General features: G+C 35.0%; 1 protein-coding gene across 1 annotated transcript in view; it reads right to left on the bottom strand.

Annotated features, from left to right (window-relative positions):
- LOC306884879 (ataxin-1-like) overlaps positions 1–19,260 on the bottom strand; it is a 101,430-nt gene that overhangs the window by 32,534 nt on the left and 49,636 nt on the right. The window lies entirely within an intron of this gene.

The raw sequence follows: 19,260 nt of genomic DNA, 5'->3' as shown, positions 1-19,260 counted from the left end.
TTTCAAAATTGGAAGCCCTGTATAAAAAGGCTGATTTCAGGTTCACCTTAGCCTTTCTTAGCAATCACAAACATCCAGAAAGTGCTGGATTTTGATCTAATGAATGGAAAAGAATGTAGGAGTCTTGAGAGGAATTGTTTTTTTTTGTTTTGTTTTTAAAGATGGACTGAGATTATCTACTGTATATGACATTTAAACCTGAATGCTGAACAAAATTACTTTTAGCAGATATATGCATTTTAAAAATCTTTGTCTCCACTTTTTTGCCACATACTTCTACTTCTACTAAATGTAAAATTTTAGAAATAAATATTTTTAAAAATACATTATATATTTATTTACATATATTTATTCATATATAACACATTTAGATTTTGTAAGATACATGCATTTCAAAACTGAGTCTCTCTAAAAAAGTAAAATTAGTTAAAAAAATTTAAAACACAAGAAATTAAATAATTATATATTTATATATTTGTTCATATATACTGTATAAATAGATAATTTATAGTAAATTTGATCAATATAGCTTTCAAAATCTAAATTTTCTCCACACTTTTTTGCCACATTATTATTATTATGTTTATAAAAAATAATTTATAAAAGATATTGTATAGTATATACTGAATTCATTTCAAAATTAAGTCTCTCTAAAAAAGTAAAATTAGTTAAAAAAATTAAAATTAAAAACACAAGAAATTAAATAATTATATATTTATATATTTGTTCATATATACTGTATAAATAGATAATTTATAGTAAATTTGATCAATATAGCTTTCAAAATCTAAATTTTCTCCACACTTTTTTGCCACATTATTATTATTATTATATTGTTTATAAAAAATAATTTATAAAAGATATTGTATAGTATATACTGAATTCATTTCAAAATTAAGACTCTCTAAAAATTTAAAATGAGTTCATTTAAATTTAAAAATATTAAAAAATATATTAAAGTACTTTAAATAAATATATTAAATTGTAAATAAAGTGCAGATTAATATATCTGTTTATATCTAATGTATTTAGTACATCATTTATACTATATTTTATCAGATATATGCAATTCAAAATTTAATCTCTCTACACTTTAATGACACAAAATAACAACAATGATGACAAAAAGAAGAAATCTAAATTAATCATAAATAAAAAAAAATTGAAAACAATTATATAATTCTATTCTATATGAGATATACACTGTATGAGTTTTCAGATTTACAGCCTCTCTACACTTTCTACACAAGATGCCCATTTTCACCCATCTCCTAGTTGCATCAAAGAAGCAGGTTGTATGGCTTAAATTGTGATGCTAATGATGAAGAGGAGAGGTCGTGGTTATATGTCAATGTCATTTCGTGCTTTCTTGTGATTAACAAGTATACACTTCTGCCATATCGTCCATTTCTGCAGATTAATTATCCTCTGTACTGCTTTGGCAACACTGTGTTTTGGCAGACGTGCTGATAAAGCATCATTGATGAGAGAGATAGAGTGAGAGAGAGAGCGAGAGAGAGAGACCAGGCAGATGGTCGCAGCGGGTGGGTGCAGTAAAACTTGTGACAACAGCCATTAGTGCTACAGGAGTCTGAGACCGAGGACAGATAGTGGGATGTGTGAACATGTGAATGAGGGAGAGAACGAGTGAGAAACCTAAATGCAACAGTGGAGAAGACCAAGACATAAGTGCTATAGACAGTCAACACATGCAGTTTAGCTACTGCACGTTCAGAATACCACATTATAATCTCAAATCTCTTATGGTGTTCCACAGGGTTTAATTTTGGGTCCTCTTCTTTTTGCATTATATATGCTTCCGCTAGGTCATATTATTCAGAGACACAACTTATTTCTTATCCAATCACTTGCAGAGGGTTCAAAACGTGGCAGCCAGATTATTGACCAGCACTAATAAATGTGACCACATTACACCTGCGCTCACCTCTCTTCACTGGTTACTGGTTAAGTTCCGTTTGGCTTTTAAAATTTTGCTCTTTGTTTTTAAAGCTTTTGTGATCTTCTCACTCTGTACACTGCTTCAAGACCCCTTTGATCATCAAGTCAATTTCTACTCTCAGCTCCTTGTTCTTGTTTTAAAGCTAAAGGTGATAAGGTTTCTCGTTGGCTGCCTCTAGGCTCTGCAATAGTCTTCCTCTCTATATTTTATCTGCTCCTTCTACTTCTACTTCTCAAATCCTCTTGGAAGACCTATTTCTATTCTTTGTGTTTAAATTCTTCAAAAGAGTGTAAATTTTCTAATTTGTACATTTCGTTATGTTTTGTATACTGTCTAGTCTTTCAATTTGTTTTAATCTTGTTGTATATTTTCTGTACAGCACTTTGGTTTCAACACCTGTTATTTTTAAATGTGCTTTATAAATCAATAAACTAAACTACTCAAACATCCTACGTTCAGCATGTAGTATGCAGCAATGTACTGTAATGTATAATTCACTGTGCACAGTTTGCCAATGGAGTGCAATAGGCACTATTAATAAAACGCGCCCCCCATAAAATATTAGCACAAATGTGTGTATTTTCTGAACTCTTTTGCAACATCTTTTATTTTCCGATATTGTATGTTAACAAAACCTTTCAAATTAGGATGAGGATGGTGATTGTTGCTGTTGTATTCATATTTTCACACATTAACAGCCACTACAGCAGCGTGGTAACTTGCATGTTACAACAACAGTTGGCTTTTACAATGCTGACCCTGCTATGAGAAGTATTGAATAAAATGACTGTCTCACAGCAGGTTGCTCTAATAACTTCGAGTTATGCAGCAGTTTAGGTTAGTAGGTCACTCCTAATATATCATAAGGAAATCATGTTTAACCCTATAGTTTTTACATCATATAATTTAATAGAAAAGGCAGAGCGTTTAATCAATATATAGATTAAACAATAGATTAAATAGATAGTTGTCAGTAGATTAATCAAGAAAAAAGGCAGCCACTGCATTTTTTACATTGTAATAATAAAACCAGTCAATTAGACAAAAAGTTTTTGTTTGTATGAAATTATTAATTTCAGATAACCTACTTAATTTCGCAGAATGTGTAACAGCACACTGCATGCAATACTATAATGCGATGCATTTCACTTCCATTTCCAAGGTGATGAACAATCCAGAAGTAATATTAGGTGTGATTTTAAAATTCATGATTCATAACTTCTTTGAATATTATTAAAATTATTAATAGATATTATTCATGAGATAAAAACTGGATGCTACGTAATGAATTTACATGTACATAATGAGACCATATGACAACAATGTTGCATATTATTGTAAAAAATGTTTATTGTTGCACAATACAAATGGAGGGAAAATGATATTAACCAATAAAATCAATAAAACAAATGTAAATAAACATCTTTAAGAAACTCTTCCATTCACACTTCTCCCTCTAACACTAGAACTCTCTATTTTATTATACTGAATTTACTTGTTTTCTTTTTATGTATTTAAAAATACTTCACTTTTTAAAACTAGCATTCTCAATTCTTTTTTCTACTCTACCCACTAGTTTTCTTTTTAATTATTATAAAAATAATAATACATTGACCATCTAACACTAGCTCTATCTATTCTATCTTTTTTCTATTTACTTTATATATGTGACAAGTATATATATACATTATATATGTGATAAGTGTCAATTTTCATCATATAAAAGCTGAATAAATAAGCTTTCCATTGATGTATGGTCTGTTAGTATAGGACAATATTTAGCTGAGATACAACTATTTGAAAATCTGTAATCTGAGGGAGCAAAATAATACTGAGAAAATCACCTTTAAAGTTGTCCAAATGATTTTCTTAGCATGCATATTACTGAACAAAAATTAAGTTTTGATATATTTATGGTAGGAAATTCACTAAATATCTTCATGGAACATGATCTTTACTTAATTTCCTAATGATTTTTGGCATAAAATAAAAATGTATCATTTTAACCCATACAATGTATTTTTGGCTATTGCTACAGATATACTCCACACTGTAAAAAGTGATAAGTTGACTTAATTAAAAAAAAAGAGGAAACCCGTTGCCTTAAAATTATTAAGTAAATAATAATTAAAAAAAATACATTAAGTAAATTGTCAAGTTCACTTAACTTTATTTTTATTATTATTTACTTAATAATTTTAAGGCAACAGGTTTCCTAAATTTTTTAAAGTTAAGTCAACTTATCACTTTTTACAGTGTACTTTGTACAGTGCGTTTCAGACGTGACATACTGCCTGACAGATGGACAGACATACTGGAACGAAAATGTTCTTATCATTTTCCCACAGAAATCCTATCAAATATATCTTAGCACCTCAGGCCAACAATGTCTCATATTCTATAGAGAGTCTCAAAGTACATCTGGGTCTCTTAACATTTATAACCAAACCTAAAACAAATATAGACAGATATAGACATAGGAAGTGACACTAAGCGGAATTTTTTTTTTTCAATTCCACATTCCACCAGCAGAAATAAAATGAGTTGCTATATCTTCTCTGTTATTATTCACCAGATCATTGTCAGAATCTGATAGGAATCTGATCACATCAGCACTGAACGCAAACCTGCTGTTTGCTTTTTACTAACTGTGAACATTTCAGTAACAAACTAATATATTAAACTTCACAACTCATATTGCACCGTCTATGCTACAGAAATGAATAAAATCTCAAATCACGTGGCTTGTTGAAGATAAGTGATCAGACTGTTGAAGGTTAAGATTTTCACCTTGTGTGGCCGATATGATCAAAATCTTCACTATATGAGTCATTTAATTTCACGGAAACGATATACATCACAATATAGTTATTTTTGCTTTAAATAAGGTCTTTATGATATTCACATTTTTGATACCATAGAAATTAATAACAATAAATAAATAAGAAATGCTACATACATTATAGAAAGTAATCACTAATTTATCACTGTGTAAATTAAATATATATTTCTTCTTATTAAAGTTACAAAAGTGATTTAGTCAAGAGCAGTGGGAGATTTTCTCTCTTTTGTTGTTTGATTAGCATGAATGAGAGACAGCATTAGACTGCTGTCACTTTAAGAGCTGCCCGGATCCAATTTACTGTTACACGTTTTCTTTCTCAGCTGTTTGCTTTCACATAAGACCTAAACTGTTGTGTTTACAGGGATACTTGGAAAGAAGGGCATTTTGGCACATTCAAGTGTGTGTATTTAACTGTTCAAGGCCTATAAAGCTGCAAAAATAACTGTTCAATATTCCTGCACTTTATGAACACCATTTAAAATCACTTGTTTTTAAAACCACAATGCTAAATAAAAAAGCATTCAAACGATAAGTCTTCGTAACCACATAGCACAGCAATGTCACGTGAGCGTGTGATCGCGATCGAGACAACAGTACAAAAGTCTACCGGTATATCGCCAGCCCATCATATTTTTGAAAATAATCCCATAGAATTACATTAACCTGAGGGTGGGTTAGGACTAGTAAACAACCACCAAAAACATGATTGCAGCCACTTAGCCACATCCAAGTAACCACACAAAGCAATCTAACAAGCAAATGAACAAACCCATCAGAGCACCTCAGCAACTGCACAGCATCACTCTAACAACCACATCACAATGCATTAACAGATCAGAAGACATTAAAAACTACACAGCAGCCACCTACAACACCCTAGCACTGTGTCTGTGAATTTTGCCCTTCAGAAAACATAGTTATTTATACCTACAAGTTTAAAGGAGTTCAAAATGAAACCGTCTTGGTATCACATTCATCATATAAAGGTTCAGCTCTTATTCTAATGCTGCATTGCCCTCAGTCTCTAAAGCCCTGATTGTATCCCCTTATCGTCACATGGGAAATCTCAAATCAGACTGAAGGAGAATGATTAATTCAGACATATCTTAGATATCTAATATTGCTAGCAATGCAACACACTCAGGCAGGCAAGCGCACACGAACAAGTTCCAGTTCCCTGTACCTGTTTATGGTTCCTAAAACTAGTTTGTATTCTCATGCAAGTCTGCTCCACAAAGTCCATTTTAGAATAGTAGTGTATGTGTGTGTTACACAACACAGTGCAGCGTGTAAGGTTCCCATGAGCAGATATAGGACAAGCAGTAAGGCAATACCATCCTTGTAGCGGAGCTCAGTTAGCAGGGAAAGACACAGAACATAGGAAGAGAGGGAGAGTGAAGAACAAAGAGGATGATGGGGGGGTGACCCCATCAAGAGGAACCAGGAAAGTTTAAGGGTGAACGGCCCCTTTGCAGAAGGCTTTAAAATCCCTCCTCCTTATCTTCCTATAAACTGACAGACCTGATTGAGCCACATCTGTGTGAGCAGGGAACAGAATTAACTTTTTCCACAGCTACCAATAGCGGGTGTATTGAGAAAATGTCATATTTCACATTTTGGTAAAATACTGACCATGTAAAATAAACAAAGAAAAAACTTGAGTTTTAATACATATTTGACTCCGATATAAATGAGTCACAACAGATGACTCAGTACAAGCAGATTGGAAAGATTGACTTGAAACTGATGCAAGTAATGTAAATATTTGAACAGACTGAAATGTAACTCCTTATTCACTTATAAAATGTATGGACTATATTTCTGATTAATTTTTTGACGTTTTGCATCTTTTTGAAGCTTGCGAGCTTAAGTTCTCATTCATTCACGATTAACTATTTCTTCAAACCTGTGTTTTCATTCTGAAATGAACTGAACAGACCTAATCAGGTAATACAAAGGCATTTTATGTCAAATCAAGCCATTTACATTCAAAAATAATGATGCATGAATGCCTCATACCGCTGTCATAAGGTGCACCATATGCTTTGCACACAAAGTAATCATGGTGCTTTTCTTCTACAGATGGAGGTGGCATGGCCACACCATCTCTCTTTTCTCACCGGACAGAGAGGAAACAAGATGGAGTGCCTCAAAGGAATTCAGCAGCAGGTGTGTGTGCATGTGTGTGTGTGTGTGTGTGTGTGTGCATTAGAGGACAGCAGGTTGAAAGCCTTCCTTCTTTCAATCTACAGAATCCAGTGCGCGCACACACACACACACACACACACACAAACAAACACACATAAAGCAGCACAGTGAGCATGCTCAGTCGCTCACTTCATTCAAGGTCAGCGCTGAGAGGCAGGTGATGACATCATTACTACAGCAGTTCAGTTATTTCACCGATCAATAGAGAAGCAGCAATGAGTTCATCTCAGTTAATGCCAGATGGCTGGAGCCACCCAATGAGAATCCGTTTCACAAATACACATATATATATATACACACATATACATATATCCCACAAAGTGCAAGCAGCCATGCAGCGAGTGCCTGCGTTTATAATGATGAGAAATGACTTCACACAGTCTCTGTGCTGAGGGATGCTCCCTGTTTCCACAGCAATATTACAGTCTATTCATTCCACCATTTAACATAATGAGACAGGACTAGCTTATTCAGCCAGGGAAAAAGCAATATTTATACATGAAGCAAGCACAGAAAACCAGTGACTCATACTGGAGGACGGATGTCTCTGTATAATATTAATGGAAGACGGCTTTGGCTTGTACACTGTAATATTATTTAATAATGTGCCTTACAGCTCTGGAAGTATGTGTTTTAGAAATCATATTATGGAGTGCTGAATGTCAAAGAAAAGGTGCTACAAAAAATATTTAGTCAGATTTAGCAAAATGAAAAAAACTGCAAAATTTTGCCACATTTAAATGCCACAAATAGAAAATGCTTAATGGCTTTTTACAATGATATATTTATTATTATACAAAAAAAAAAAAAAAAAGGAAAAAAGTCACTTAAAGGGCAATTAAAGTTTTAACAAAAAGATGTCAATATCATATTAGATAAAAACATGTAAAATGTAAAAAATAAATAAAATACTTTTCACAGAAATATGCTAAAATATGAAAGCCATCATGAAGTAAGCTTCAATCTAATATGTTTTTAATTAATTAATATACAGACTAAACACCTTGTGCAATTTGACAGTTTGCATTTTCTCTGAATGTTCAAGATTTATATTTAGGTTCATTTTTGAGATTTAAACATAAATCTCATTTAACATTCATATCACAGATGAACACTTTCACTACCATTCAAAAGTTTGTCAAGCTTTGCCATGACAAGAACAAATACAGAATACAATTTTAAAAAACATAAAATAAGAAACAGTTCTTTTAAAATGTAATTCAATTTCACAATATTACTTGAACAAATAAATGCAACCTTTGTGAACACAAGAGACTTTACATCAAAAGCATTAATTGAATCTTATCAACCCTGAACTAATGAAAAGTAGTGTAGATTTAATATTATGATTTATATTAAAGCATAAATCTGTGATAAAAATGAAAACTTAAAACGGAAAACTGTATTGATCATTATTTCACATTCACTGCATACCACATCATAAGGTTGGCTCTATCATGCTATTGACCACAAAATAACCAAAAGTAGTTCATTTTCAAGAAATCACTGTTTTGATTAATAATTGGTCATTTGTTAATGGACTCTGCAGACATGCAGTGCTACTCAGAAAATGCTGAGAATTTTACCAGGGCAGTTGAACATTGATACCTCAGCTGTAGATATAGTCACAAATAAATCATGACAAGGCCAATCGTGTCATTAACAATCACAAAGCCTGTCACTCAACCTACAATCACCATTCAATACGTTCCCTTTGTGCGAAACTACTGGAGAGGTACAACAGGAGGAAGGGAAGTGGATATCTCTTCTACACTAACACACACACACACTCATTTACAACTGCCTAAAAAGCCACTCAAAGCTCCTGGTCACACTCAAAGTAGTAAAACTCAATCCGTGACAGGTTCATTCAGGGCTGTCTTTGGGTCATTGTGAGGGTCTGATGGAGAGATAGCTTTGTGCTTCCTGCGTTTCTCCTGCTGTGCTCAGCTGGGACAAATGCAGCAATAATGGATAATGTGAGGGGCAGGTACTTCTCTCAGGTTACCGTGTCGTACCCCAGGCTGACCTCATTCCTTTTAACTTCTCTCATTCTCTGTCTGTTTCTCTCTCTCACACTCAGTGCTGAGGGCGTCATAGGTGCTGCTTTTCTCTGACAATCTGACTGATATTGTCATCCCATCATGTCAACGTGTGTGTGCTTTCGTTTGGCACTCTGGTCTTTTTTCTGTCAAGCATTTGTTTACCATTGCCTGAAAACAAAACTTTTGAAAGCTATTTTCAACAAAAGGATTTCTAGTAACAGAAATATAAGAAATAGGAACATGAAATGGCTGTAAATATGTCAATATAGTAAAAGATAGAGCAAAAGTGTGTGTGTGTGTGTGTGTGTGTGAGTGTGAGTGTGAGTGTGTGTGTGAGTGAGTGTGTGGGAGTGTGTGTGTGTGTGTGTGTGTGTGTGTGTGTGTGTGTGTGTGTGTGTGTGAGTGTGTGTGTGTGTGTGTGAGAGAGAGAGTGTGAGAGAGAGAGGAGGGGAAATGTATCAGTGTTGTTATTGTTAACTAAAACTATTAAAAATCATTTTAACTAATTGAAATATAGCTAAAAATATTAATATTAGATGAAAAAATTTAACTTGAAAAACTTGTTGGAAAAAAATGTTGCTTTGGCAACTGACTTAAAAGTTCAAATTAAGCTCAAGTGCTCCAAATATATATATATATATATATATATATATATAGCTGGAAGCATACTACAATGTTTTATTTTCAGCTTTAGTTTTATTTACATATCAAACTCTGGAAAATTCCTTCATGTGCAGACGCTGCGTCATTCTTAACGTGCTCCTTCTGAACACAGCATTTACAGAAATGTTTGGCATTTGATGAGATGGTTCAGACAAACAGAGCTTTGTGACTAAGCTATTTAGTGTTAAACAAACATGTAGTCAGCTTCACACAGAAAATGAAAAAATACATAAAAGCAGAATTCGCTCCGGTCTATTTATCCGCAGTTAGAGAGGACAAGCATATTAATCAAGCACCTACACACTTTATATACGTAGGTTTTCACTTTACAACACCTCCAGTCTAACCCCTGCAATTGAGCTTCACACAAGCTCATAGACAGAAAAAAAACATCATGTCTATGAAAAAGAATCAAAGCTGCAGAGATACAAAAGCAGATGAATAGATACAAAAAAGGGAGAAAATAAAAGAGAAAGAGAGTGAGAGACAAGAACATGGGAGAGTCTATCTCTGCAGATCTTCAACCGTTCAAAGCCCTGATGACTCCTCCAAAGCACGTACGGGACCACCGCTCCTTCAGACCCCATACTGTGAGACAAGCCTGAAAGAAGACCAAATTAGCTATGTGCTGACATAAACTCGTTCATACATAATTGATAGTATATAAGGAATCTGCAGAATTCATAAACACCATACAGTCAGATTATGTAAAGGATATTAAATTCAAAGGAAAGATATTGTCTAAAGATAACTGACTGCATTTATTTCTATACACATACTGTTTGAGCAAGATCAAACAAGGAGACTGATGATGCAGTGTTGTTTTTAGACGCCAGATGGCGCTGTATTTCAAGTGATTTGAGGGGGAAACGAGAACAGTTTTAGATCAGTGAGAATATTTTCACAAGTATTACACTGAGAATGACTTTCATCTGTAGTCAGTGTTCAATGGGAGTGACTCTGTGTGATGAAGTAAAGGATTATTAAATCAGATCTCAAGATTTCCACAACATTACTATATGTTATATATGGCACAGTGTACATCACCATGGAAGAAACCTGATGTATAATAACTGCATGTGGTTGGCCTACCATATGGTCTCAGTTTGCATTTGAACAAGCAGCACGGAGTCTGAACAACAGGCTGTAAAACACCTTAGATGTGTCCTATTTAGGCACGATAGTTGTCGATGCACACCGAATGTGAAAAAGTAGTGTGATGCGACAATATAACAAACAATTATAACATATTTGATGTTCATAGTTATGTGGAGCAGGATTTTGAACCAATTGGATTGCTTGAGTGGAGTTTTATAGCCCGTTTTAAAGCAAGGCTGTATCCAAAAACACCCCTATGAACTCATTCACTATTTCCTACATTACTCCTAGGGTGGCCATCTGTCCGGTTTCAGGTCAGACAGTCCAGTTTTGACAGACCAACTCCTGGTATAAATAGCCTTTCATAAATAAACAAAAGAATAGGCTATATTTAAGTTCATATTAAGGTGATGTACATTTTAGACACAGTATTGTCAATATTGACTGTTTTTGCTCTATTCCACCAAGGAAAATATCTCCAAACAAAGTCACAGGAGTCACTGGTCTCTCCATTCACACACAACACAGCTTTATTCCTAAATGATTTAGCATTTTTTAATAAATTGGGTGGGTCATTGATTCAGTGACCCATTTATAAAGACAGCCACTTGCTTTGTTTTTAAATGAATCAGCCACTTTGAACGAATCAATTAAGTGAATGGATCAAGACAGTGATTTACCGCCATCTACCGGTGGTTTTAATTTCATATTTAAAGTCTAATTTCATTTTTTCCCCAACATTTCATATTTGTATAAGTTATTTTTTATTTGAAACATTCATCTCAACACTATTTATGCAATTGTATCTGCAGTGTATATGCATTCATGGCATCTCTGAGCTGCATTAAACAGTTTGTAAATTTATTGATTAAACGTAAGAATTTACATTAAAGGCAAAACATGCTTTTTAAAAAGGTTAGAAAAATTCCGTTCTGTCACTGCTTAGTTTATATCCTTCACTGAATCCTGTGGAAAGTTATAGAAATGTCCACCATAATTGCTCCATTAATATAGCTTACTGAATGAGAGAATGAAAACATTCAGCAGTTGAGTGTACATCAGTTGTGCACTTATTATTGCAGTGCATTATGGGATTGAATGAGCACATTTGATAAATGTCCACTATGTTTTCATAAGGGTACAGGGGGTGATTCCAGACAAAATTATGCCGCTCAAATGCTCCAGCTTTGTGATATAAGGTTGGTTATAGGACTCTCAGGGTGGGCAGGACAGTTGGGTAGGTTTAGGTGTACCCCAGACCACCCTGTGTAGCCGTCTGGATAAAATCCTTCATGATTGGTTTGAACATGTTGTAGCATGAAGTTCTGCACTCTCTGCAACAGCAAATGGAGTTTGTATGCAAATGTTTTGAAGCGGGTGGGTGGTTGGTTTCTTGAGATCACTACAATATGGAAAACAGCACAAAACCTGATTAAACACCTCCAGGTCAAGAATTGAGTGTAAACACGAGAAAAAAGAGAGAGAGAGAAGGTACACACAAATGAGAGGGAACCCCGGTGCAGGAGAATACAGGTTTAGCAAAGCAATCTTTGACAGTGTGATGTTTAAATATGACATTTTTACAGGCAGTTTTAAGGGTGTCTCTCAGCCTGGTGCTGTGAGGAGAACAGACTAGCGGGCATGTAATGCTTACATTACACCACATGCATGGCAAACTCTCTTCCATTATTTGAGAAATTGTCGTAATGGCATCTCGTGCAATTGTTTTCCCAAAAATCCTCCTCTTCTTCAAAGGGCTTTCTGTAATACAGTAGAATAAGAGTGTGTGTCTATTTTGAACAAACTGCACACAATACAAAATCTGTGCAGACGGACGTCACAGGCCCATGTTTAACTGGGTTACATGTCGCTTTGAGCATTCGCTTGTGTGAACTCCAAATCGCCCTTTCATGTGCCCTCAAGTGTGCACGTTTGCACGAAAATGTGTCATGTGTGTCGCTTTAAGAGCGACGTGGTGTTCATTGAGGCAACTGCACGCTGCGTGTCTATTTATAACCTCTGTCTTTGAGGTCTCCATTACATTTGCATGGGAGCTGTGCACTCACACTTCCCTTGCAACTCATTTACATATGCTGTGTGGTTTTCCTGCTGTGGGTAACCATTCCGCTGGCTTTATGTTGTGTGTGTGTCTATGCGTGCATGTGAGCAAACATGTTTGCGTGTCACTATGACAGTAGTGGTCCTTATTCACATGCAGCCCTTGGCAACATGAGGTGAAAAAAAAATAGATTTTCAACAAAAATAAAATAAAACATGTAGTCTATACATCCATTTATAAAATAAAAAAAATAAAACAACCTGGGTTACCTTTACCCATGTTTAAAAAAAATAAAATACATAGTTAAATTATATACATAATAATACAATAAAAATTAAACAGAAACCAAAAATATAAATTATATAGATTCATATGGTTTCGCTCAGGTATAAAATAAAAATACCTGTCGTTTACACATTTTAATAAATTATTTAATAAATTAAATAAATAAAATAATAAATAGTAAAAGTAAACAGAAATAACAATTAAATATGTAGGAAAATAAAATACAAAATTAACTTAAAATTCAAACTAATACAACAACAAAAAATAGAAATAAACAATCTACAATGACTAAACAAAATATTTATCTACCCATGTTTAGAAAATAAAATACAACATTAAATTAAATACAAATTAATATAACAATAATACTAAATACAAATAAAATGATCTCCGTAATCTATAAACATGACTGTAAAATAAAATGAATTTAAATGAAATTACTCTATGATGATAATATAATAATTCTATAATGATAATATAACTTATCAAATAAACTGATCAATAAATTATATAAAAACCTGAAACTACATAAAATCTATATTAAAAAAACCTATAAATAAATAAAGAATGCATTTGTATAGCACGTACCCTATGCTGCACCAGAAAGTGCTTTCGCTCTATGAGCCCGCCTATATTGCCTATGGCAGCATTTTGCACTATTGTGAACTAAAATTGCTACAAGAGAGCATGTAGTAGAGCATGTGTATGCTTGTTAGTCAGAAGGCTGTGCTTTCATTTCTCGTTACTACAGTGTGTTTGTATGTGCGGTTGAGTAGGACGGTGTGTACTCCAGCGAGCCCAGCCACATGAGTGTTTATGATGAGTCACTGCCTGAAACAGCAGGGGGGATTACTTACACTCACTACACAAGCGTGTGAAAGCCAGCATGTGTGTACGCGTGTGAGAGAATTACGTCGGCGTACAGAATCTCCATGAGTATCAGTAGCCATGTTTAAGTAAAAGAGGCCAGATCTGTACCCTTTCTACTAGTATCGGGTAAATGCGGTCTTGGGAGAGTCATTGTGTTGCAGGACACAGGCAGGCGTTCGAATAAAGCCATGCAAAGCTGCAGCCAAGCACAGTATCACCAGATACACTCACTGAGGAGCGACACGGAAACTCCTCCCATAAGCTTGTTCGCCAAGCTGCTGTTCTCGAACTTCACCGACGTTCATGAAGAACAGAGATTATGACAGTGGCAACACCTAGAATTCCTACTAGCACATTAATGACACTACAGCTGTAGTAAGACTTGCAACAAGATCTTCATGTGATAAAGGATGGTGTCGCTTAAGCAATGTCACTATTACTAGTGATGTTTTTACTAGTGCAACAGTGCCTATTACTACTGAGTGCAACAGTGCCTGCCTACTTTTTCAGTGGCCTTGATTCTGAAAGTATTTTTCCTGTGTATTTTTTCTATAGGGATTTTTAAAAAGTTATAAGCCATAAACCAAACTAACCAGCTATTAGGTGAATCACAACAAAATCTGATTTGAAGCTAAAAAGTATTTGAAAGTCAGAAAAAAGGGAAAAAGGTACAAGACTGATTACTTAGTTCACCCTAAGATAGTGGCAACATCTCCAAGATGCTTCAAGAAAGCTCCCTGCAAAGCTACAGTACTGTTAAAAGTTTTAGGCACTTGTGTAAAAGTGCTGTAAAATGGGGCTGCTGTCAAAAATAATGTCATAAATAGATTTTCTTTATTAATGAACTTCTATAAACTAAATAAAATCAACATTTGGTGTTGAAAAATCCTTTGTGTTTAAAGCAGCTTTTGCCCTCTGTGCATAGTTTTTCAGGAAGCTTTGCAGGTAGGTTTCTTGAAGCATCTTGCAGACGTTGCCACAGTTCTTCTGGGTTTAGTCTGTCTCAGTTTGTTCTGTTTCTTCATGTCATTCCAGACAGACTGGATGATGATGAGATCAGATCTCTGTGTGGAGCACTGGCTGTTGTCAAAAAGAATCTCACTGGATTATTACAATTAATGGCAAAATGAATGTTTGGAAATGTAAACTGATATGTCCTACTGACACACTACAGCAAAAGATATTAATAACTGAAAAAAATTTAAGCAGGTGAAAATGCTAGTGTTCTAATAATTTGGCCACCACTGTACACCTTGGATGGCCTGAGGGTGAGAAAGTTAACAGCAAATTTAATTTTGGGGTGAACTAGTTTAACCAAAAATGAAAATTCTGTTATTAATTAGTCATCCTCATGTTGTTGCAAACCCGTTAGAGTTTTGTTTATCTTCGGAATACAAATTAAGAATTTTTTAATGAAATCAAAGAGCTTTCTGAACCTGCACAGACAGCAATGCAACTGACACGTTCAAGTCCCAGAAACATAGTAAGGACATTGTTAAAATCGTCCATGTGACAACAGTGGTTGGACCTTAATTTTATGAAGCTAAGAGAATACTTTGTGCGCAAAGAAAACAAAAATAGTTACTTTATTGAACAATTTCTTCTCTTCCGTGTCAGTCTTCGCTGCACGTACAGGAGAGTACCACGACGTATTAACAAATCACATGCTAACAGCCATTGAGAACACCTTAGCAGCCATATAGTAACATACTGTAACAATCACTGAGGATACCTTAGCAAGTGCATGGCAACAACCATTCAGGATTCTTGTTAGAAGAATGATTAGGTGAGGCTGATTTTAAGAATATATTTCTCATGTTTATCCACACTGAGCAGCCACTGTCACAGGCTTTAATTCAGGCACAATGCAGAGGTCATTAGCGGTGATAGCCACTGACGTGGGCCGATCCTTCCGCTCGATGCTATTTGCAATCCAATCAACCTTGACTAGGAGCCCAGCTGGTTTTACAGCTCTGTCCGTGGGCAGCGAATCACAGCAGCCAACGGCTCGCCCGCCATTTACAACCATCGATGGCCCTTTGCATTTAGCACGCTTAGCATTTCTGCCAGACCGAGAAGCAGGCAAGAGAAACCGAACGGCTTCACAAACTTAAGTCTAAAAGGCTGAGTCAACCACACCTGTGCCCTTTCATGCACTTTGTCCCCAACATAGGTACATACACACACAAGAACAGATGCTTGCTAGTGGAGTGTGTGCACATATTCACTCACACAAGCAGATGCAGCTGAAATGAAAGGATTTTCCTACACACTGCAAAAAATTATATTCTTAATCAGTGTCTTGTTTTCCAAGAAATGTATCTCAGAAGCCTTGAAACACGATCGGTTTACTTGAGAAGCAAAATGCTGAGATAAGGTAAGCGTGATACCACTTATTTCCTTTTCAATCTATCAAAAACAGTATTGCTGCTGATATTGATGCTAATATTATACCTCTAATCTAGTCAGTTTATTTTTGTTTCCAAATAGATTTTTTTCTACTATATTTATAACATTTAAAAAGGCCAAAACAGCAAATGATCAGATCCCTTTTAACGTGCAACATCACACAAACACATAACAAATGTCATATTTAGCTTTGTCGTTATCTAGCGTGAAAAAACTCCAGATGTGGTTTGTCTGTTGTTCATTCCTCCATCCGTTCTCTCTGTCTGAATGAGTGCTGTGACTGTCTGTTGCTGTCTGTCATTGCTTGTCAACATGTCTGCACAGCAAAATAAGTGAAAGGAGAAACGGTACCTGTCCTATATGTTGGGGTTGGTGTACAACTAAATTTATCTGACAAAAATTAAGCATGTAACACTTGATTCAAACTCATTTCTCAACTGGATTCAAAAATACCTTGCGTGCATATTATTTTGAAGGCTTTCTCCGGGTCTCAACAAGGAAGTTTTGTTTGGAAAACTGTGAATCAGATAGCAAAGTTTAAGGTATGAAGAGAACTTTCAAAATCTGAAATCAAATTCAGATTGGAAGTTTATGCATGTAAACAAACACTGAAGGTAATCATTTATTTTGTCTAGTATATTTTTGATGTAATGATAATATTTTAATAAATATAATAAATAGTATAATATTTAGATTGTATAAATACTATAATGTAGCACATGTAAAAAGTATTATTATATTCATTTCTTATTTTCTAATAGTAATTTTTTACTAATTTCTAATAGTAATCACAGGACAACATCTCTCAAGAATTCTGCTGAAAATGAGCAAGGTTACAGACTTTATTAAAACAAATGTAAAGATTGTTCACACAGTCATTTGATACGTCTCCACTGCACACACTAAAGTCCCAGTGGGACCACCAGTTAAACGGCTGTAAATGGGAAGTACGTACATTTGTGTGGGGAGCGGGGGCCGATATAATCGGTTAGCTTTGCCGGTGCCATCCTCCTATTTGTGGCAGATTAGGGCTATCCACAGTTTGACAAACAGCTTTCTACACAATGCACCAATCATGGCTTTTTATCCCATTTTGGGCACGAGGAAGAAGGGCACTAGAGAGGCAGCAAATTACATGTGTCATTATTAATGGACCAGCGCTTGTGATAATGCATCTACATTAAGGCCCACACATTTCACGCACACACACACAGCTAACTCCATCCTCACAGCTGTCTGCGCCCCTCAGCGGGGCTTTTAGTTCTCAATCAATCGAATCTGCTGCCTCTTACACAAGCATGAGGACAGGCCTGCACATAAGATGCACAAATCAAGGCACTCTTGCAAAAGTCTGACATTCTCACAGACATCAACCAAGCTAGCTTGCAAACACACAAACGTGCATCTTCTCCAGGCTTCACTGTGACGCTAAGTGTAGCAGAAGGTCCAGAGTAACAATAAATTGCCAAACTCCCACGTTCTTTAATTGAAACCTGCTAGCTTTGCTCTGATGCACTGCATAAGTCTGGAAGGGAAGTGTTTGAATTCAGAAGGGCCAAGAGCAAGAACCGAAGAGAATTCCAGCAAAAATGCCATCCATTCTGCTGTTTTCAGAACAATTTCCATTAAGTGGGTTTAGATAATGTGCTTTAAAAGAATAGTTCACTCAAAAATGAAATTCTGTCATCATATACAGTGCTCACTCTCATGTAAATCCAAACCTTTAAGACTTGGGTCAATTCTCAAAACACAAATTAAGATATTTTTAATTAAACCTGAAGAAGTCCCTCCATTGCAAGTCTGGGTTAGCAAAATCCATATGAATTGATCAGTTTAATCCAAGTGTTGTGAAGTGATATGATCACTGTATATATGATGAACAGATTTAATTTAAGATTTTATTTACAGAAGAAGAAAGGAACTGCTATAGTTCATGAGATCTGAGGTCAGAGTACACATCTAAATCATTATTTCAAGTAATGTTTTTTAAGTATATTAATCGATAGATAGATTTGACAAAAAGGTCAAATTATCAGATATTTTACGATAAAAAGATACCAAAAAAGATTTTTGTTGACTGCAGATATCATTTTCTGTTTTATATACATTTATTCTGAACATTGGTTGGAACACATGACTTTGATTTGGCAGACAAAATGTTTTACTTTTTTAAATATTATTTTTATTATAATAATAATAATAATAATAATAATAAATAGATTATGCCAATAAAGCTTCGTTAAAATGAAAGTTTTTTCCTCTTTATGATATCAGTGCAGCGGTAACATCCTGACAACTAAAAATATCAAAATTATGATCATTATAGAAGAACAAAAATACTGTCAATGCTTGTGCTTTATAATTATTCCCATTATGTGCTTTACTACACACTAGAGCACAGAAAAAGGAATCGGCCTCTCCACACCTCATGAGAACAGCCTAAAGCATTACTACTTTAAGAGGAAGTTGGTATGTTTTGGTCAGTGCATAATGTTTGTGGCCACAGTTTATCTGTTTATACACTAGTCATATGATAGTGAATACAGTCCAGTTGAGTGGGAGTTTAAGTGCCACTACACCACACCATCAGGCAGAGAGAGAGAGAGAGAGAGAGAGAGAGAGAGAGAGAGAGAATCAGGAGTGGTCTGGCTTTGGTATTTGCTGCCCAGATGGGTCCCTTGTTTTCAACAAAGTGTTAAAGAGAACCATACCGACTAAAACAAATGGAAACTCCCCCACATATCCATTAAATGCACACTAACATAACTCATCCATATGATACTGCATGGTATATGTGCTGGCAGAGATTCATTGCTGT

Source organism: Barbus barbus (genome assembly GCF_936440315.1).
Source record: "Barbus barbus genome assembly, chromosome: 19".
NCBI lineage: Eukaryota > Metazoa > Chordata > Actinopteri > Cypriniformes > Cyprinidae > Barbus > Barbus barbus.
This window is presented reverse-complemented; position numbering and strand designations above follow the sequence as displayed.